Below are 23,640 nucleotides of genomic sequence, written 5' to 3' on the forward strand. Positions count from 1 at the left end.
TTTCCCTCGACTGCTGGAATCAATTAAAAATTGCTCGAGAAAAATGTAGATTCTGTGCAAAAATAATTCTTGCAGCAGTCTTGTACTTTCATTTACATTTTGCAAGAATATATTTTGCACTGTCCAAAGAGTTTTTCGATTTGCTCCGGCCCTTACAGAACGATTGTCCCGTGAAACGCGATTTGCATAAAAATAACGGAGATAAACTAAATTGTATTTTCTCGCAGTGTTCTTGAGCGATTAAAGAATGGAATGCCGGTGTTTTAGCCGCGTTAACGACATGCTATTAAAGTGCTTTGGTTTTCTTTAAAAACGGAATATTACCTATGGCCTTCGCTGATATCTGATTTCGTTTCGTTGATAACCCAGCCTTGTGTCAAGGCGTATTGAGCGTGCTGTGTATTAATACAGTATCTGGTAGTAATCTTTTGCACGAAACCGATCCGAATATCTTTTGGCGATCCTGGGATAAACTGACGAACTATCGACAGCACGACAAAAATCTTTTATTGGGAGAAATAGAGAAATGTGTACCAATTAAAGAATTATAAAAATATAAAAATAGAAATAGAAATAAAATTATAAAACTACCAAATTATAGAATTACCAAGTTATAGAATTACCAAATTATAGAATTACCAAGTTATAGAATTAGCAAATTATAGAATTACCAAATTATAGAATTACCAAATTATAGAATTATCAAATTATAGAATTACCAAATTATGAACGCTGTACGGCTAAGAAAACGGGCTCAATAATTGACATAATTTTATTTACAATTTACCGTATCGTAAATAGTACAAATTTGCCCGTTGTTTCCACGAAAATAACGAAAAATGGAACAATCCACGGGCCTGTATTTCTTAAACAAACGCAAAGCAATCGAAACGATGACTTAAACTGCCCTCAAAATCGCCTAAACTATAAGACAGCACAGCTCGGTTCAACCAGAAAGCTCTAGCATCGATCGGAAAACGCCCTAGTTCCCGGGCCCGTCTCGCTAAAATCGCGGCTGTACGTATCTATCTCTCTTCGAAAAATAAATCGGCGCGCGGCCGTCGCGTAAATCAGCGGCTGCAGTTGCAAGAAGACGCGGCTGCAGTATGCACTTGTAACCGCTAATGCTTCGGACAGGGGCGTCGCGAATTTTCCGGATCACCGTGGCCGTTTTCTCGCGCGCGGCAGCGAAATTTCCCGGCCGGAATATCGTTGACGTTTACGGCATTGCCGTGGCGCGATGGGAAGGAGCAAAGAATGTAGTCGTTTCAGCCCCTCTGGGGACAGAAGTCCCGCTTCTCCGGGGCAGAAACTTTATGAAGATGCAGTGGCAGCCCCGGTATCTTAAAGCAAGAAAAAATGGAACTTGGGTAAAGAGGATCAACGGGTAACAGAGAACGAGAAGTATAAAAATGAAAACAGAAGGGGGTCGGGATCTGTAAAAAGGACAGGGCCAAAGTGCAAGAAAAAACAAAACTACCGGGACTGGGCCGGGGCGGGGGAGGAGAGGAAACACAAAGAAACGAGACAAGGGTGGCTTATGTCTGCGCAGACCTTCGGGCGTAACTGCGAGAACGGAGAACGGAGAACGGAGAACGGACTACTCGCCGAGTCGCGGATACACCGAGAGAGAGAGAGGAGCCGAGCGTGTCGTACCACCTCGGGGCCAATCTTGATAAATATTTACGACTTCAGTGCATATCGCGCGAGCAAGGGCACCCTCTCCAGCCGCCATTTTCTTGGCAGTTCCTCAACAAACCCTAATCCACCGCCAAACAACGAATTTCGATCAACCGATGCGCTTTTTCTTCCGCGTCCCTTCCTCCTCCCACAAGTTCGCGACAAATACAGTAATGCTACCCTAACTGACGCTCAGATTGTGGAGAAAAATGGACAATTTGGGAAGAGGAGACACGGTGGATGGGAAACCTCGATCCAGATTTTACGCGAAATTTCCAACCCCCGAAACATCGATGGTATTCAAAATACTGTAACTTCGTGAGTAAAAATTGTAGAACAAGGAAACTAAACTCATTTGAAAGCTTGAAGTATCTACTTTTGGACGCAGTTGGTCGATTTCTTCGAAAAAATGTATTCGCGACACGGTGGATGAAAAACCTCGATCCACACTTTACGCGAAATTTCCAACCCCCGAAACATCGACGATATTGAGAATACTGTAACTTCGTGAACAAAAATCGTAGAAGAACGAAACTGAACTCATTTCAAACCCTGAAGTCTCTACTTTTTCCGTGTATAATTCATTCTCATCGAAAAAATTGTTCGAAGACACAGTAGAAGAAAAACCTCGTTCCAAACTTTACGCGAAATTTTCAACCCCCGAAACATCGATGGTATTCAAAATACTGTAACTTCGTGAGTAAAAATCGTAGAACAAGGAAACTAAGCTCATTTTAAAGCTTGAAGTATCTACTTTTGGAAACCGTCGGTCGATTTCTTCAAAAAAATTTATTCGCGTCACGGTGGATGAAAAATCTCGATCCATACTTTACGCGAAATTTCCAACCCCCGAAACATCGACGATATTCAGAATACTGTAACTTCGTGAACAAAAATCGTAGAACAACGAAACCGAACTCATTTCAAACCCTGAAATCTCTGCTTTTTCCGTGTATAATTCATTCTCGTCGAAAAAATTGTTCGAGGACACAGCGCGCGAGAAACTATGAGAACGAGTCGCGAGGCTCGGATAATCGTATCTCCTCTTCCCAAATTGTCCATTTTTGTGGACAATCTGGGCGTCAATTAGAGAGACATTACTGTACTGTTTCGGACATTTTGTGGCTTTGCTCGCACACGTTCGAGCAGGACACAATGACATTTTCGAGAAAGAACGTCCATCGGATCGAACGTTACGGCCAGAAATGGTACACGCGTGTCGCAATTCCGCGCAGCATGAAATGAACGCAACGATAATGAATGCCTGAATACGATTACAGACAACAGGAACGAAGGCTCTTCCGTGTCCGCGTTAAGAGCAGCAGAGAACCCTATTGTACGATTCCTTTTTTTTCTCTTGTGAAAAAGTTCTTCGATCCGACGCGGTAATTAATTTTTAAACAATATTCCAGACTAACAACGATTTCTCTGTAAATACGCGCAACAAAGCCGCGAAAAAACATAATTACGTTCGAGCGGACGAGATCTCATTTACGGCGTCTGGTGTGTCGATAATTTAATGCAGTATTCAATTACAACTAGAAGCCGGAGAGGGATTCGCGTGTTGGTTTCTGCTTGGAATGATACTAAATGCAGTAATGAAATTTTATTCGTACGAAATGCGGCTCTCTGCATCCCTCTCTCTCTCTCTCTCTCTCTCTCTCTTTCTCTGCCTCTCATTATATTTATCGATGCGAAACAAGTTATCGCAGCGAAATATCAGTTCCTAACGAGCGAATAAATCATTTTCTATGACCTTGGCTGAGGAGCTTAATTATCGACCCGGTTGATTACACGGTGCATAATAAACACGCGAATCTTGTGTACGGTAGAGATCGATTCCGCGCGAAAAGCTCGTGTCAAGAACGCCTGGTTATCTCGTTTTTTCCCCGTGCAAAAAGCGCGGATCGGAGGTACGTACATACCGGAATTCCATCGAGAAATAAAGCTCGGGGGATTACGTCTCGTTGACAATAAATTAATAACGAGGATACGGGAGGGAACGACGCGGGCAGAGAAAACGAACCCCGCCGAGAAAAGAAATCTGGAAATGATTCCAATCCTTACATAATCCGGAGCATTCATCGCTGAGGAAACAGCTTTAAGATTGTAGCTGAAAGCTCGGCGAAATAATATTAAGAAGGCCCGTTCTCCCTCCAAGGCCAGAAAAGATTCGGCAACAATAACGGATCGGAATGCATTGTTAAACTTCCGTTCAGACAACCGTGTTCCCCGTGTCTTCGTTCTCTCTCGCTCTCTCTCTCTCCCTCTCGACAAATTTGTTTGTAATTCTCCGCGACGTGAAATCGATTTTTCGGCCGGAAAAATAATTCCCACGGCACACAAACGTTTCCGCGTGTGTGGGTGTTGTATGAAACGTGCCGAATTTAATAAATGTATCGCGAGATAAAAATTCATGAACGCAACATTGTTTGTAGAAAAATCCGTGTAACAGGCGTTCAAATATTATGGTGAAATTCGATTATCGTTATTCGGTATCGTAAAACGAGTTTGCCGGTTAGATAATAATTCCCCATGGTAGACGGAACTGTCCTCTTTGATATAAAAAAAGGTCCAATTCGATCCGACACACGATGGCGGAGATAAAAATTCAAAAGCGCAACACTGTCTGCTGACGGAGTAACGGGCCTTCTAAAATTATGATGAAATTCGATTATCGTCGTTCGGTATCGTAAAATGAGTTTGCCGGCCGGATAATAATTCCCGTGATGCGGAAAACCACCCTCTTTGATATAAAAAAAGGTCCGATTCGATCGGACACACAGCGGCAGAGATAAAAATTCAAAGTGGACAACACGGTGTCTGTAAAATGCGCGATATCCACGTCCACGAGTAATACACGAATTCGATTATAATTATCGACATTATAGAACGAGTTTTCCGATGCGGGAAAAATCGTAAATCCTCCCCGAACCTTCTAAATTGTTATAAAAAAGGAATCGTCCGAATTCGCCGAACAGATTTCGAGATACAGATCAAAAAGTGCGGCATCGATCGCGGCCTCGCGTCCAAGGATCGCTTCATTAAAGCGAACGAAACTCGCGATATTCATACTATTCAAACGAATTGAATGCAAAGAGAGCGATGACATAAACTCCCCCTAATTTCGTGCGCATTTCACCGTGGCACACTCCTGTCCCGATTGAAACGGCCGGAAACAAGGCCCGATGTCGGTCCCGATAATATGCCCGGAACAAAAACACAGATTTCCATTCGCAGTTGCAACAAATTGCAACGTCACCCGTTTTAATCGCGCGCGGCGCGTTGCATCGATGCCGCGGCTCTTACGAAACACTTTAGCCCGGTGGAAATTTCATTCTTGCAGGCGGCCGCAGAGTACATCGAATATTTCATAAACGGAACAACGCAGCCTGAATGCCAAAGTTCCGGGCGCTCGTATTCCCTACTTTATCTCGCCGTATTCTGTTTTCCTCTTGCCCGGCGCGCCTTCTTATTCATCGGCGATCCCATTTTCCATGGGAAAATCGCTGACACGCTCCGATGATTTTCCCGTAATTCGAAAACTAGAAAAACACGCGCGTATTATCGGCGGCCGGGAATAATATTTAATGCTAATAATAATATTTAATTTGCTCGAATAATATTTAATCGAACGCACGCGTTAATTGTTTCAGGCGCTGGCAAACAACCAGAATTTGGTGCCGTTCGAACGATCGTTTAAATAGAAAATTATTTGTTGTCGGGAAGTTGAAATAATATGCAAAAATAGGTGCTGTATTATTTATACATACATAAATAAATTATTTGATACAACGAGAACGTGTTCCATATTTGTAAATACAATTCCAATCGTTGATTATTAACCATCGTTAAAATTGCTTGTTATTTATTCAACGGAAAAATGACTCACGCTCGAAGTCGAATAAAACGTAACGTTTTATGCTTGAAAATAGGAGAGAACGAACAATATTATTTGCGGAATCGTTCAAATAATCTTCGACGTCGACGCAACAAATTTCATCGTCGTTCGCGAAGGAACGCTAATTTGAAATCTCATTTGGTATTTGTTATTTATAAAGCGAAATTTGCCCAGCTCTGCGAACAACGCACACGCGAATCGATCGTATTAACGGAACGACGATTATTATTTATTGTTTATTAGACGCGGGATAATTTGATGCAGCCCGGTTTAAGAACATTTTGCGGTGCCGATGTGTGAAGAGGTTTGTTGTTCGGTCGGGCTTTGAACGGTGCGGGAGGTGTATTTGTTGCGGAACGATTACGGGAATAAATGAAGTCGCCGATAATGTAATTTATGAATATTCCTTTGTTGTCCGATAGCGTTTACACCGCTGTCTTCTACGTTCTGTTTGAACCGTGCACAACCGCCGCTATTTGGTTAATGGTAATGCGCGTGTATCCGGTTAACCGTAACCGTGTCGCTGTACAGCGACGTACAAACCGATTAATCGGCTCCGTGGACACATGATAAAATTGGTGGAACCGAAAACATGCAGCTGGATGTTAAGGCACGACGGGATTCCGGGAACACCGGAAATTACGTTGACCGAACGAACGGCCGTTCGATCACGGGCACGGAATAAGAATTTATTTGCGATCCAACAGACCCGATTTGTCGGTTGCAAAAAATTCTAGCGACAGGGCGAACCTTCCTTTACCGGATGAAAAAAGTTTCGAGTCGATAGGACGCGTGGTTCTCGAGATAAAAATCCTCGAGTGCAACCCTTTTTTCGACGCAGTCGAGAAGAAAGTGTAAAATCCGAAGGCCTGTGCATTTTATAAACAAATTCGAGACGAACGAACCGATGACTGAAACTACCCCTAATTTAGGCCGCGGTGCATGATGCGACAGTTGATTTCGCGTAAAATAGTTCGCGTCGATCGAGGAACGATCTCGAGTTTTAATCGAGCAGGAGATTGTCTGCGAAAAATTCGCTCAAGTTCGTTTAGAATTTTCAGCATTATAAAACTAATTTCTCGACGGAACAAATAATAGTTCGCAACGAAAGAAATCCTTCGTTTTCCAACGAGAAATGATTCGACCGAATCGGACGAGTGGTATCCGAGATAAAAATTCCGCATCGTTGCCGTGCTTAATAAAGGGAAAACGCGAACTATCAACGTTCGAAGCTCCGTATATTTTTAAACAAATTAACGGTCGACAAAACGATAACATAAACTCCCGCTACTACCGTATGCGGTACGCGATACCACAGTTCATATCCGTATCGCGAGTCCACTTCGTGGTTTTCAGAGCGGTGTTTCCTTACTTCGTTACGGTGCATCGATTCAATATTCGAATCGGCTGCAGCGGCGGCGGCGGCGTGCACATGCACGCGCGGATCATACGTATGTGGAAGATACTCGTCCGGATAGCATCGAGCCGTGCATTATTAACTCGACTATAACGACGGCAATAGCAGGAACGACCTTAGCAACACCGACGACCATCAGAAACTCATGAATATCGATACACCGCGATAAACACACGAGCATCCGGCTTAAAGCGCCGCCGTACTATGAAAAATTATCCGTTCCCGGTAATTTCGTTTTCCCGCGAACGATCCGAACCGAACGAAAAAGAAAGGAGAAAAAAAACAACAAGAACGCAAAATAACCAACAACAAAATATAACGCCGCGCGGTAGCATGTATTCCGATAGTAATCGAATCAACGAATCGTAAAGATTTTGCGCGATTAACTGCGCCCGTTCGCCGAGAAATGACAAACAAATCATTTCGAGCCGGGCCGCGTGCATTTGTAATTGAAATCCATGCAAATTTGCCACGGCGCCGCAAATATTTTCGTAGCACGTTGCACACACCGATGACTTTGATTACCTAAACTATGCTCCTGTTATTTTTGGCCACTTGGAAAAACTTCGACCGTCTGCCGGATATCGATGACTCTGTTGCCCCGCCGATATGCCGTTGTCCCCGTATTTTCGGAGCGAATTGACGGACGCGATACGTGTTCGGAGACGCGTCTCGATAATGAAATTCAACTTAGACCAGATTTGATACATAATTAATCGGTCACGATCGGCGCATGCATTCTTCACGAACAGTCGTCAACGGTCTTTCGACGGTGTTCCCGATTGGAGCACCGGACGTGCGGCGGTCGTTTAAGTGCACCTTTATATAGGGAAGCACGCTCTCGGCGCGCGTTGAACGTCCATCACGAGCTCGCTGTTCGACGAGTCTCGCCGACAGTGACGGGCCCGAAAGAACATTAAAGAGCTTTGTTGTTCGGTTCGGGAACAGAAGCGAATCGAGTTTGCAGGGAAAGTGATTCATTATTGAAGTTCCAGTGCCGAGGGAAACGTTCGTTTCAGTCGAAATCCGTCGACGTTCCGGGCCTCTGTATCGTTCGAACAAATTCGGGAACGGCTAAACGATGACTTAAACTACCCCTAATTAAGGGCGCTTTACGTTATAAAACAGTTAACTTTGAATAAAATTGCCGGCATCGACCGCGGAAACAGTAATTTTCAATCGCCGCTCGGCGAGAAAATGTGCGACAAATATCTGTACGCGTTTGCTCACCGTTTGAAGTATACTTGAACTAATTTCCCGATGGAACAAAAAATTGTTTACAACAGTAAAGACCTTCCAATTTGTATTAAAAAAGCATTTGACCCAATAAGAGGAGCAGTAATCGGGATAAAAATTCCTGGGCCCTAAATAAAGCCGAATAAAGACGAGGGAAAACTGCGAACGTTCGAAGCTCCATATTGTTTAAACCAATGGAGAATCGGGAAAGCGACGGAGTAACGAACCTTGTTTTAGCACGTATTACAATGTAGCATGCTTCGTTCTCGGATCAACGGGTCGCATCGCAGCAGACAAATGAGTACCTTCGTTAGTCCCATTTTTAAATAATGAAGCGATGTTGTGTTCGTACCTTTTGCCACCGAGCTATGGGAAATTAGCGGATCCCAGGCAACGGGAGGCGGGACAGTTAACAAATTCCTCTCGTTTTATTGTACATACACGCCGATGTTAGATAATACAGCTTGTACGTATCTGTTTAACCGCGGGGCGTGCGATGCGAGGCGCAAAAGGAATACCGAATGCTTGGTTTGCAGTAAAGCACTCCCCTGAGCCGTGCCGAGTACCTAAGTATGATAAACTCGCACGCCTGACTGCGTTACAAATGCGAGCAGATTCGGGGCGTCGATCTAATCAAACGTAAACAATTCCGTGCCGCGGTGACCCGGCGCGCCGTTGTCGGCTCGATTAATTGAACTTTCAATCGGAACGATAAAAACGAAAACTCGATTCTTCGATCTTTCCATATATGCATGTGTGTATACAGGGTGTCCCAAAAATGTCTCGCAATCCGGAAATGAGGAGTTCCTGAGGTCGTTTGAAGTAACTTTTTCCTTGGCGAAAATGCGATCTACCGCTTCGTTTACGAGTTATTAAGAAAAAACACTGACCAATGAGAGGCGAGATTAGTTGGCGCGTGGCGGCCGTGTCAATGAGCGGAACTGAGCTTCGACCGCTGGTTGGCTGGGGGGCCGTCATGCGCCAGCCAAGCTCGCCTCTTATTGGTCACTGTTTTTCATTAATAACTCGTAAACGAAGCCGCGGATTACATTTTGACCAAGGAAAAAGTTACTTCAAATGACCTCGGGAACCCTTCATTTCCGGATTGCAAGACATTTTTGGGACGCCCTGTATTTGTCAATTGCTCTTATTTCGTGGCTCTTCATCGTGGCCCGCGTGAAAGACGAGCCATCGATTCGACGAATTTTCGCCGCCGATACACGCGATACTTTCAATATAATTTTTGAAATATCGCCGCGGCCCGGATTCGATTGAACCGGCAAACGCAGTTTTCCGTGCGCCCGGCTTGCAGGGCGATTCTGATATTTTAGAGAAATGCTCGATACGAATTGGTGAACCGTTGCCGAGATCGAAAATGTACAAGTGGAATCCGATTCGTACGTGTACGTGGATCAACATCGGAGAATTTAAACCGCGGTATATTTTCAACAAGCGCGAAATTGGCGAAACGATGACTTAAACACCCCCTAATTTCGCGTGTATTTCAGCCTGGTATAATATTCAGTTTGATGAAAGAACAAAAAGTCGCCGACATTCGCTGGAAAATGCACGACGAGCACTGCCTTCTATTAATTCGTAAGCGAATGGAATTCATAGTTGCAGCGAATAAACCAGATAGAATAGTTTGTTACGGATAATAAATAATTCGAATAAAACGTTCGTCTTGTGCGGAAAAATGGATAATTTGGTCAGAGCCTTCTCTTCTCGAATTGACCATTTTCGTTTCCAAGGCCAATTAGGGAGAATTCACTGTACCCGAAAGAATTGGAATAACGGCCAACCATGGCATAAATCCCTCTTAATTTGTAGCCCGCTACCTCATACAAACGTCTCGGTCCGAGCCAGCTTGCAGTAATGTACCGCGAAACAGCCCGGAATATTCGTAAGCGTCCCCAGGACGACATTTTAATTTCGCGCGGGGTGCGAGGAGGTTCTCGCGCGGCGGTGTCGCGCGGCCGTTTCGGAATTTTTCAAGATGCAAGACAGGAGCCGCGGTAACCAGCGAATCTGTTCTCGCAGCGGCGATGTGTGAATAAATAAAAACCGTGGGCCAGGACAGAGAGCGAGAGAGGGAGAGGAGGAGGAGGAGGAGGAGGAGGAGGTTGGCGAAGTTTTTGCGCTGAATAGGGGCGGCCGCGAGCCAGAGAAAAGAAAGACTTTCCCGAATCGTGAAAATCCTGGCATACGTCCGTGCTATTTCATTTGGGATCGGGTTAAATGGAAAAAGAACCGAATAAAGAAAGACGAGATCCTGTATGCCGGGAAACGTATTAGTCCCACAAGGATACCCCCGGCGCGGTTTCAAGAAATACATGCATACATTTATCTTTCTCTGCGCACTTAACTCTCCGGCCCGTTTCACGTGTGTCGCGGCCTCCCCGGGAATCCAATGGCTTATTCATTAAAACACGATGGAAATAATTCTAGTTTCAAGCCGGCCGCGCGATTTTTATTCAAGCATTTTTATCCGCTACCGCGATCTTACTTTGATACGGGATTTACGATTCGCTGGCGAAATCGCGGCCGGAAGTTTACGTTATTACGCGACGCAATTGTACCGGCTCGGTTTCGTTGTCTTCCGAAATTTTTAGACGGTAGAGTGAGCCTTTCTGTGCAAGACAAAAAAAGATTCGAGTCGATAGGACGCCGCGTTCCGGAGACAAAAATTCTCGAGTGCGAGCATGCTCGATTTACGAACGGAGAACGATGGACATTCGGAAGAGAGTTGTATTGTTTAAACAAATGGGAAATCGACGAGACGATGACTTAAACCTCCCTTGATTTAGGGTGCTTTACATTATGAAACAGTCGATTTCGAAGGGAATCGCTGTTATCCATTTTGGAACAACCCCTCGTGAAGAATACACGTTACGAAATTCGCGTAAAATCTGTCGAAAAACACCGCAAGTGGTTTCAAAGATAAAAATTCATCAAATCCGCCGAGACGTATGTATGTACAACGCGGGTAATTCTGAATATTGGGTAGCGCGATGTTTGTTCCCAGGTAAAACGATCCACTTCCGCGATTTTGTTTTGATATAGGAGATCCAATCCGGTGGGAAACGCCGGTGGAGGGATGTTTTTATTATTTAGAACAAGGTAACCACTGTAGCCATCTTCATTCCTCGAAACTATTCCTTAAATAACCCCGGTCACGTACCGGCCGTAAATCTCGATTTCTCTGTGTCCATTAAGCTCATTTTTCTTTTGTTCTCCCCGTTTCGCGGTGCCCGTCGGCCTCTCAATTCTGCTTCTTGTTCCCTCCGCTTCTTCTTCCTCTCTCTCCCTCTCTCATAACCGTATTTATTTACGCGACCGTCGCGCTCGCTGAGAAGATTTATAAAAATTCATCGCCGAGCCGCGCGGCGCCGAATAAACAGCCAACGTGAAAACACGTTGTGCATGTGCCAGAGAATTCGAATTTCACTCGCGGCGGCGTATTACCGACACGGATCGACGCGAGCGCGCGGCCTCCTCGCGAAATTTATGTGCTCGAAGAGTTTATAACGCGCTAAACCATTTACAAGGAGCATGCAACGTTCCCGGCCGGTCCCACCGGGGACCCGGTCCTGGCTCGTTCGGGGACCGTCATTTTATTTCCATCGATCGGACACGTTCGGCCGATCAATTAAACCGTACGCGAACGTTCCGTGGTGCGGCACACTTTTTAAAATTAAACGTCAGAAGCCGCTCGGGGCATGCGAGGGTGGGGCATACCTTGAAATGTTAACGCGCGATTCACTATTTTATTTCAGACGATTACTCGAAGAGGAATCATTGAAGAGGAGGCATCGGTTCCGGTAATCGGATGGTTACAATGGTAGCGATAATGTTGGCGACAACTACAGTTGCGATAATACTGGTTACCATAATGAATTTTATGGTAATTATTAATTTTATTTTTTTTTATTAGTAGATAGAGAGCGTTATTGATATTGGAGACTGTTAGTATTAATGTTGCTGCTATTGCTGTTGTTTATTGGACGACGATAATGAGCGTAATTTAATCAGGAGTGACTATAATTTCATTGAATTACATAATGTTAGTGACAACGACAGTTGCGATAATACTGGTTACCACATTTACTATTAGTGGATAGACAGCGTTATTGATATTGGATACTGTTAGTATTAATGTTGTTGCTATTGCTGTTGTTTACTGGGCGACGATAATGAGCGTAATTTAAACAGGAGCGACTATAATTTCATCGAATTACATAGAGATGATATATAGAATTAAGTCGAATTCGTTAGAGAGAATTTAATTATAGAATTGTAGAATTGAATTGTACGATCAGATCGAATCCATTGTGGTACAATTATAGAATTACATGCATTGTACCTATTATAACAGAATTATAGAATTAGGTTGAGTCCATTGAGACGATATTATAGAACTGTGCCGGAATTGAATTATAGAAATGCATTGAATTGAATGCCATCAATGGAATTACAGATTCAGATCGAATTCGATATAAACCGAATTATGGAATTACATCGAATGAAATTCTGACAATGGAATTACAGGTATATAAATTGAATTATAAAATCACGTGTACGCGGAGCACTCAGCCGAATGAAAGGAAACGAGGCAAAAATCATATCAACGGTATAACCCTAACAACAGCAACCATAATAACACCATCGACGATAATACCTTGCATTACATTCGTATATACACGTACATCGTTATTATCATGATTAAACATCGTTACAAGCGACTACGTATCATTATCAACGAATATGCAATAACAGAATATGTAATAATATCCTCGTTCATTAATATAAACACCGGGAACGAGGCGCGGAGCATAATTTACGCGGACGCGTGCTACAAAAATTCCATTAAAAAATCGCGGCCTGTTAACCCCTTGACATACCACCGTCTTCTTCGTAGTTACTGTAATTAGACATTTTTCGATTGCAATAATTTCTTAGAAGGGAAAGAAAATTAATGCTTATTGTGTGTGCCTAAATTTACTTGAACGCTTAAATATTGATGACAAGAGATTAGAATTTTATTTCAGAAATTTTTATTTATTATTATTATTATTAATAATAAATTTAGTTATTTATTATCAAAAATTTTCATTACGAGTCGGACTCGTCAAATTACGGCAAGGGGTTAAAGCAGAAGAAAAAGAAAACAAAAATGGTAAAATCGCGAGCGATTAGCCGACTAGCGTGACCTTGCAGACGACGCCTGGACCCGGGGTTCGCGTGGAGGAAGCGAGAGGGGGCGCCAGCGTGTACAGCGAATACGCGCGCGGCGCGCTGTTGTGCGGAGCGTACGGTTTTCGGCGGCGTCCCTCGGGAGAAACTGTGTGTCAAAGCGAGGGCAGAACAAGAATCTCCCACCGGAATGCGGCTTCATGGATTTTCGCCCGGAATTTCGAGCAGGAAAATACAGCTTTGCAGAAGTTGCCGCGCGGTCTCGGCCATCCGAATTTTATTAAGATCCTCCTAAGAGAACCGGAACGACGAGGCGAGCCGGCGCTGCCCACCTCCCGAGGAATTCCAATTTGAGTGGCCTTCGAATACCGTATGTACGACGAGGAATCCCGAAATCGCGGATCGTTTCTCCTTCCTTTTTTTTTCGCCAGTTAGACAAAAGGGACGCGACCGGGCCCCGGATATTACGGGCGGCTTTAGACGTTACGTGTGTCGTGCGGCGACTTTCTAGGTTAATCGCGCGGCATTTATCTCCACATCTAACGTCGACGCGCGCTGCAACGCGCGATCTCGATCAACGTTAATTTCGCGTTCAACTCTTTCGTTTCGAGGGGCACGCTTGTTATTTTATTATCGGGCCACGCGTTTCTGACCGGGCCGAACGGTTTAGCGACGTTTCGGAATTTAACCTTGGTTAGAGTACGATTATCGATTAGAGACCGATGCAGTGAGAAATAAATTCAGTCGAATTAAATCGAATTATATAATTGAATTAGGAAACGGTGGAATAATCGGCAAAATTTAGAACTGAAGAAAAATTAAAAAAAGAAAAATGAATAAGGATGGAACAGTTAACAGCAGAATGAAACAGAATCTCATAGAGTCGAATAAGGATGAATTACATAAACCTTAACAGAATTTCAATGATAATTAACATGATATAACGTATCGTATGAATCGAATTAATTACAATTGAATGGAATTAAATTATTATTTTTTCGACTCGGGACGAGTGAATCGACAGATCGTTAAGAACGTATCGCTTACCGCTGTTTATAGAAGGAAGCAGTGGTTCGAAGCGGTTTTGGAAGAAGGATGACATTTTCGGGAAAGGCGGGAGAGTCACTGTTCGCGCCAAAAGGCGCGTTGTAATTGCGGAGGCAGCCGAACAGCCAGCGACGGGACCCGAACACTGCGAATGAGACGTAGAGCGACATCTGTGCAGGGTGAGTCAATGTCAGATTATCAAGCTATTATTTTGAATGTCGTGTGTACTATGTGTGTATCAGTTGACTTGAAACATTGGACGAGTCATGTTGTGTTTGCTGGTAATGTGTTTGATTGTGTGGGAAGAAAGTGGCATGATTCTTAATAGGAGTAATATTTTTTGTGCTTGAATTGTTCTATATGGAACACAAATTATTTATATTTTAGGGCTTGGGAGGTACGAGGAGAAACTATGCACAGAGGATTAGAGTACTAATGAAACCGAGCGAGGTTTAATAATAGCCATCGATAGGGTTCCAGAGGATTCAACAGGGTTCAAGTACATATAATTCAATAGGGATCAGTGGAATTGTACATATATCAGTGGAGGTCAGAATTGAATTAGATACAGACAGGATGTAATTGAGGATCATTAGTATTCTCTTGGAAGGGCATAGCAGAGTAGAAATGGGTTTCGATTAGAGACCGATGCAGTGAGAAATAAATTCGGTTGAATTAAATGGAATTATAATTGAACTAGAAAACACAGTGGACTAATCGGTGAAATTTATAACCGAAGAAAAATTAAAAAAATAAATGAATAAAGATGGAACAATCAACAACAGAATGAAACAGAACCTCATAGAGTCGAATTAGGATGAATGGAATTACATAAACCTTAGCAGAATTTCAATGGTAATTCACATGATACAACGTATCGTATGAATCGAATTAATTACAATCGAATGGAATTAAATTATTATTGAACACTGTGCAGTATTGAAAGGAAATGAATAGAATTCGGCAGAATTGAATAGAATCGTATGGAATGTACGTGAATGAAAACGAAAATAAATGAGATTGAATAACATCGACCAGGAATCAGCGAGATTGAACAAAAAAAATCGAAGAGAATACGCGACGATGATCAGCAAGAGATCTCGCTAAACGCAATCACTGAAAATCGATGAAAATATTAACCCGGAGAGAATCGGCAGGATCAAAAGCAAATGCTGAAAAATTAAAAATCAAAATCGAACCTCGAAACACTCGCTGTCACCGAGGAACATATCGACCGCCATACCTTTCGTTGTCGCGTTTCTCGGCAGATTAGGTCGAACAATGAAGGATCGATGCCGCCGCCGTGCTCGCGGGCCGAACCGGGCCAGGCTAGGCCGGGCCGCTACGGGCGAAAAGAATGGAATTCCATAAACTGATCGGGCATCGCGACAGTTGTTGTATGCAGCCGCTTAAATCAGCGGCACGTAGACAAGGTTGATCGTGCGTGAACAAAGCTGGCGGCCGGTGTAAATCAGTCAGCTCTCCCTCCCTCTTTATCCTCGCTTTCTCTCTGTCGATCCACTTCCTTTCTCTCTCTCTCTCTCTCTCCGACTTCGCTTTCTTTCTCGCATTACTCTCTCTCTGTCTCTGTCCGGCTGTTCACTGGTGCCGGGATTAGAGTTTCTTCCGTGGAATGGCTCGGTTACCCGGGCCGCAGCGAGCAAACTCTTTCGACTCTTTTCTCCGGTGATCACCGTCGGTATCGCCTGCTTTTCTCTCTCTCTTTCTCTCTCTCTCTTCCGTCCCTCTTCCTTCGCGCTCTCTCTTTCTATCGCTTTCTGTCGGCTCTTTCGAAAAACCGTCTTTCATGCGGGGAAACCGTTAGCTCGTCGTCGTCGCCGTCGACGTCGTCATCCTCTGTAGCTGGCACGCGTGTCCCGGCGACGACTGCGAGAAGAGGGTCCGGAATGGGAAGGAGAGAGGAAAAGAGAGAGAGAGGGGAAGGGAGTGAGAAGCGAGAGATGAAAGGGGGGCACATCGGGGACCTCGATTCTATCCTAACGTAATTCAGTCTCCGGAGCTTTTCGCGGAACAATGGCTAATAATTGCCGACTACTTGTACAAGAGGACGTGATGAACGCGGCAGACGGCACCGTCTGCCCGGCGAACACTGCGCACGGATAAACGTATCCGCCGAGGAAACGAAGTTTGCGAAACGGGGACGAGTCTTTTGGGTATTATTCCCTCCCGCGATCTACCCTTCTCCGTTTCCCTCCTCCTCCCCCCCGATGCTTTTCTTCCCGTCGCTGCCGCCGCCGCCGAAGAACCGTTCAACTGAAAGAAATAATAACTAGTTCGACCGAGTTCAAGCCGCAGAAACGAATCGATAGATATTATTTACCGCACAAAGGGAATCCACCTGAAACTTCCCTTGCCGCCACTTTCCCGGAACACCACCCTTGCTTCGAACTGTTCCGGAGACTGTACTGTAACTACTAAACTAGTTTACCGACGTGACCGTCGTCTGCGATCGACGCGATCTTTGTGTCACGCTGCGACACTCGTTGCCGTTGCGGCCGAGTCGAGGTTTTCGGTTTTTATCCGTGTGATTTAAGATCTTCTTTTTTAATGGATTTTTCTTCTCTTCTCGATTACGTCAACGCCTTGCGCACCGGTCTAAGAATCCGAGGTAACTGAAAACTGTTGGTAATTATGAAAGTGTTCCTTCGAATGGAACAATTTTTCTTTCGATAAATGTCCGCGAGGATAGAAGCGTTTATCTTCTATTTCGATGCTAGCCTTTTAACCGGCCAGCAATCGTAATCGATCGCCGCGATTTCTCTCTCTCTCGTCCGTCGTCGAAGGAACGCCGACGTCGAACGAATAATTATAACAACAATCGGCGGGATCGGTTGGAACGCGCAGGGCATATTTGCATTGTAATCAGCGATTTCTCCAGATCCGCAATTCTCATGCAAATCGAACCGCCCGGCTTCCTGTTTCTTTCCCTCGATCCGCGGGATTTCGCAACCGTGCGCGACGATAGCGATCGGCTAGAAAAATGGAAACACGTTCTAACGAATGCCGGTCGGTCAGCGGTTCCGCGTATCCCGTATCGCGGCGCTCGTTAAACTCGAACGATCTTCCCTGGGTAAATTAAAAGTTCCTCGCCGGAATCGATTACGCTGACACACTTTCTCTTAAACATAGGAAAACGCCTCTTTCCCGGCCGTTCACGAGTGACATTTTCATTCCCCCTCCACCCCTGTCCCTTCGCAACTCTGCCCGAATGTCTGTTTCTTTACCAAATATTGGTCAGAAATTTTAAGACGATGGGCGTTCGTTTCGATTGCAGGACTGTTGTTTATTCGGATTCGTCAACCTAAATGGATTTGTTATAAAGTACAGTTTTTCAGCTTTTATTCGAGCCCTCGCAAGTTAGAAAGTTCCTACGGGAAAGCATCGAAATATCGATTTGAAGCAACTCTGGAAGATCGGACCCTAATCGACTTAAGAATATGGGGTTGCTTCAATTTATTTTCTCAATGCTTTCTCGTCGAAATGTTTCGACGTTCGAGGACTCAAATTAAAGCTGGAAACTCGTACTTTACGATAGGTTCGCTTGGGTTCGTGGAAAATTGTCGCATCATTTCGAAAATCGCGAAGAACTAATCGGTAACCAAGTAGAGTTACGTTGTTTGCGACTGCGAGATCTATGGACACGGAGATGCTTCGAAGTAATTTTTCGGTACTTTCCCACGAAGATATTTCAACTCTCGACGTCTCAAATCGAAGCTGAAAGATCGTATTTTACGACAGATTGATAAAGTTCCGTAAATGATTTCGGTATATCGCGTGGAAATTTAAAAAATATCTCGTCCGAATAGTCCCCGAAAACACAATTTCAGAACATGCGGTAGCTTCGAATGAATTTATCTCTGCTTTTCCGCGGGAATTCTCGCACTTTCGAGGTCTCAAATTAAAGCTGGAAGCTCTCGCTTCGCACTCGAACGTACTCTATGCGAATGCTGATGCGTGCGTTTGCGTGGGCGGACGGTCGAAAGGGTGACGGTTCGAGGCGCATAAACTTGCCGGTCACGAAAGGAATCGAAACGGCTCGCCCGGTGAGATACGGGTTCCCGGAGCGTTTTCGCTTCCGAATCAGAGGTTTCTCATCTAATATCAAGTTTTTCTCCGCGCCTCCCCCGACCGTGGAAATGTCATCTTGTCCCCGGGCCAATTTTCGCAGTGTATCGACGCCGACGCGTCGCGGCGGCCGTCGCCCCGGCGAGCCCGAGATCCTCTCGATTTCGGACAACGCATCAAACAAACCCCCGGAGAACCGGCCCTGAACGAACCGCGAACCTATCGCCGGGAAAATTTCCTTTGTCCTCATTTTTTATAGATCCCCCGTGCACAGGGACCCGGGCCAGAACTATGATCGAGTCGGACGTCCCCCGATTATGGCACGGGCCGGCCGGTGCCGCCGTCGCCCCCGGTCGGCTGCAGACGGAAAGTTCGGACGGTCTGTTAGCCCGTCGATTTTTATTTATTGCGCGGCCCGGTCCCTGGCGGAAAGTTTTGATTAGAAGTGGGCGGAATTGCATTCTCATTCGGTTTTATCCGGTTCTATTAACTTCGTTTGCGCGAGTGGGCCTCTCGCCGCTGCGAATGTGTGCGCACGCACTCGAAATACCGGGAGGAAACGACGAAAGAATTATTGTTCAGCTTTGTTTCGTCGGACACGTTCGTCGAATACGGAAACAACGGTAACGCGTGCTAAGTCCTACGGCGAATAATTGCCATTTTTTTTGTTTTGGTTTTTGCGCCATCGGTTTACAGATAACGTTAATTCGAGGGAGAAAAAGGCACGATCGTCGCGCGACGAAATTCAATCGCGAATGAATAACATTAGATTGAAAACGAATGGGGCGGAATTAGATGTTAATAGGTTTCGATTAGATATTAATAGGCTCGAATTCGAAACGAATAGGCTCCGATCAGAAATTAATAGATTTCTATTCGGACTTGATAGGATTCGATTAGAAATTAATAGAATTCAATCAGAGGGCGAATAGAACGCTGTTAGAATTTAATGCCGTTCAATTGGGGATTAACATAATTCGATCAGAAATGAATAGAATTCTATTAGAACGTAATTGGATCCGGTTAAAAATGAATAGGACCGAATTAGTATTATACAGGATCGAATTCGCCACATAATTGGATACGATCAACGACGATTCGATAAGAAGAAATTCGCTTCCAGTGTTTCTAAGCGTCAACGATAACGCGGCGCCGATTTGTCAAAATCGAAATATTGAAATCGAAATACAAATCCTAATGTCTCCCTAACTGACGCTCAGATTGGGCACTTTGGAAAGAGGAGATACGATTGTTAGAGCCCTGCAGCTCGTTTTTTAATAGTTGTCGACAATTCGTAACTATAAAAACGAATCGCGAGACTCGAATAATCGTCTCTCTGCTCTCTAAATTGCCCATTTTTGTGGACAATTCGCCCTAATGTAATGTCCCCCTAACTGACGCTCAGATTGTGCACAAAAATGGGCAATTTAGGGAGAAGACGAGCTGAAGACGAGAACTTCGAGCCCTGCAGCTCGTTCTTATAGTTGTCGACAATTCGTGATTATAAAAATGAATCGCAAGGATCGATCTCTCTTCTCCCTAAATTGTCCATTTTTGTGGACAATTCGCGCGTCAATTAGAGAGACATTACAGCGATTCGAATCTCGTCGCCGTCGATCGTTCAATTACACCGAGGCACCTCGAAAAAAATGGGAGACAAGGCACCGCAAGGGTGTTCGAGGAATCGGGTGCCGCGGAAACGAGCTGATCGAGGGCCAGGCCGGCATTAAATATGGCGGGCATAATTACTCTTTGATAATCTGTTCGGACAACGGGTCGGCCGGGCGTGTATCGGTAAAGAGATAATTTAGCGACAACGAGCAAAAATGCGAGCGGCTTTACGAGGGCCCGTGTAGCAGTTTCCGTGGCCGGCGGCCGAAACAATGCCTAAAAACCGAAATGCTTTATTCCGCGGTGGGTCATTCCGATAACCATGACGTATGTAGCTAACCGCACACGACGTCGACGTGTGTGTGTGTGTGTGTGCGTGTGCGTGCGTATTCGCGCGTGTGCGATGGTTGTACACGATGCGGTGCGTAAATGTGCAACATGTACCCTCGCGCCGGTGCTCGCGGCAGCATATTGCAAGCGGAGGCCGGCCACGGCCCGTGTATCGGTCTTCGCGTGCGCGTGCAGGTGCAAGTAATAAGCCCAGCTGGACATATTCCGCAATCTCCTGTGCAATCTCTTATCGCCGGCATAAATTGTCCTCGCCGCGCCGCGCCGCACCCCGCCGCTTCGCGGCCGGTGTATTAGGGGGGCGCAGGGGGAGGGACACTCTGTTTCCGAATGACCGCTAATAAGACAGTCTTCGACGGGTGGGGCTGTCGGTGCGGCCGCGTTTTCGATTTCCGTTCGAACGCGGTGGTTTCGTTTTCGCGGAACCGCGCGCAGATACGCCGTTGTTCTCGCGCGAGTATTGGAGACATTTTCGTGTCATTCCGCCTCTTACTGGCTGTGAGGGGTAGTTGATGTATACAGGGTGGCCTGAAATTATTGCGGAAGCGAGAAACGACGGGTTCCTGAGGTTATTCGAAGGAACTTTTTCCTCGGCGAAAATGCGATCCGCGGATACGTTTGCGAGTTATCAACGAGAAACGGGGACCAATGGGAGGCGAGATCAGCTGACGCGAAGCTGCCGAGCCACTAGTAGAATTTACTAACTGTTTTTTACTAATTTTCACTTATTTTTGCTAAGTAGGATTTAATGAATCTCGATATAATTGAATAGAACCTGATAGGATCGAATAAGATTCAAGATCAAATCTTGAATTAACACTTGCTGCGATCGTCCGAAATTAACCAGACTCCCGTAAAATTGATCAAATTCTTGATTAAACTTGTCCGGGGAATTGAACAAGACCCACAATAGACAATATCAATAAAATCGCGCGAAATTATAATAAACAATCTGGTTCCGAATCCAACGAAATTGACTGTATAAAATTGAACGAAGCTCCGTCGGATCGAAAACAATTAAGAAAAAGACGGAAAAGAAGCGGAAATACGAAAGTGTGATCTAAGAAGAAGAAGAAGAAAGAGATTAAGAAAAGAAGAAAAAGAGAAGCCGAGGGTGAGAGCCGAGAGGAAGAGAGAGAGAGAGAGAGAAAGAGAGAGAGCTGCGATAAAGAAAGATCGTCGTTAAAAAGAAAGAGAGCCAAGAAAAAGAAACGTGGAAGCAAGAAAGAGAAAGATAGCCTGGAAAAGGAGGAAAAAGACGGCGGAAAAAGGAAGAGAAAGGACTCTCGAGCGAAGAACTCGGGGTAATAAGACGAGGCGGGGCCTTCCGGAAGCCGACGTAGCTCGGAGACCGGCTATCTTAGATATAAAATGATTACGAGGTCCGTTAATTTCTGCCGCTCGGGCCCCGCTGCTTTTTCCATGCTGCGACAGCTTTTAGCAGCGGGATATCAGCATCGCAAATATGTTTCCGGGGTCGCGATCAAACAGCCGGAAGTGTTCGGTAAACGCGGCCGCGCGCCGCGCCGAGAAAAATAGCGGAACAAGAACGGCGAGTCCTGCAGGATCGCTCCTGCGAAACCATATCCGACGTTTCCCGGGGACCCTGGATATCCGGAATAGCTCGTTGTCAGGCTGCAGGACATACTAAGCGCCGTGGAATCATGCTCGACTGTCCCCCAGAGCGTCGCGAGGCGTATAAAACTCGAATACAAATGCAGATTACGTTTTACCGCAATTCATTCGGAACTGGCAAGTCGATTTTTGGAGATATCGGCCGTTCGAAAAATGTTTAAAAATTTGTTTTTAAAGAGATCGCTTCGAAAAGGAGCAGGAGGATGCTCGGATCGAAGATCGATTGGATCGGAGGTTACGAGTTTTCAGAGGAAAAGACGAGGAAACGGATCCGAACATCGTGCGACCACGATGAAAAACTAAACGCCGCGGTTTACGCTTATGGTTTGCCCGTTACAGTAATTGCCGGCAGTGTTACGGACGCTTCGGGACACCCTGTATATCGGTGTAAAAGTTTCTCGGGGCCGTTTCAAGCTCCGGAGCTTCCTTCCCGAGGCTTCGCTGGTTAACCTTTGGACATATTTGGCGATCAGACCTCCGCCACCTTGCGCGTATCTCGGGATTTATTGCTTCTCCAGCTTCCGCAACTTTTACCGCGCGCTCTCACCGCTTTATTCTTTGTTACTTATCTTTGTTTCCAACCGGCGGACGAAGGGAGCCGTTCCCGAACTGTTCTTAGAGAGAGCGCGCGCGCGCGCGAGAAGTTCGGCGGGTCGGTTAACGACTTTCGAAGCGCAATAAAACGGCATCAAAAAATCGTACGTCGTATTATGGCCGCTCGTTCGAAAGCGCAGAGCGCGGGATTTAGATCTGTGCCGGTCGCAATCGCGGGGAAAATTTTTAAGTGCCGTAGAAGATGTTTGAATTTGTGGGGAACACTGTGGCGGTCTTCCGCAGTCGGCCGGCGGTTTACTATTCATTAAGAAGTGGAATAAAATGGGAAAGAAAAATCGTACGGCAGAGTTTTTGAGGTCGTTCGAAAGGGGAGATTTTTATCTTGAGATTGGCGGTGATTTCAATGAAGGAACAAATTTTTTGAGCCACCCAGAGGAATTTGAATCGGTCCAAAAATTCATGCTCTTCGCTGACCTGGCTGCCTGTTCAGGTTTCGTTCCGAGTGGAATAAAACTGTGTGGAAAAATCGCGAGACAAATTTTGTTACGTTGCTGGAAAGAGGAGACTTCGATATTGAAATTCGCGGTAGTTCGAATACGGTGAAAAAATTATCGAGCTCTGTAGAGCCGTTCGAATGTGACTAAAAAGATTCGTTATCATCGGCGGCTAGCTGGCTGCTCGTGTTCCGTTCAAAGTGCAATAGAACTGTGCTAAAAAATCGTAGGACAAATTTCGTGCACTCTTTGCAAAGAGAAGAGTTTAATCTTGAATGCTACGTTGGTTCCAGCAGCGGGCAAAATTTCTCAAGCTCCGTCGAGGAGCTCGAATTTGCGGAAAGCGATCGTGGAGATTTTGAATTTTGAGAAGCTTGAGAAATCTCGTCCTTATCTTCTAGCGCGGATCACAACGAAACGAAAAATTGCAAAGAAGT

At 45.2% G+C, this 23,640-nt stretch overlaps 1 protein-coding gene and 1 long non-coding RNA gene across 3 annotated transcripts in view; one reads left to right on the forward strand and one right to left on the reverse strand.

The window, feature by feature from the left end:
- Nucleotides 1-23,640, reverse strand: part of LOC117227051 (neural cell adhesion molecule 2) — a 303,120-nt gene that overhangs the window by 67,548 nt on the left and 211,932 nt on the right. The window lies entirely within an intron of this gene.
- LOC117227052 (uncharacterized) lies at nt 13,534-17,047 on the forward strand. The gene is made up of 3 exons (XR_004491974.2): nt 13,534-13,797; nt 14,487-14,653; nt 14,862-17,047. It is a non-coding gene; the product is annotated as an uncharacterized LOC117227052 (long non-coding RNA).

This window comes from Megalopta genalis, chromosome 5 (genome assembly GCF_051020955.1).
Source record: "Megalopta genalis isolate 19385.01 chromosome 5, iyMegGena1_principal, whole genome shotgun sequence".
Taxonomy (NCBI): Eukaryota; Metazoa; Arthropoda; class Insecta; order Hymenoptera; family Halictidae; genus Megalopta; species Megalopta genalis.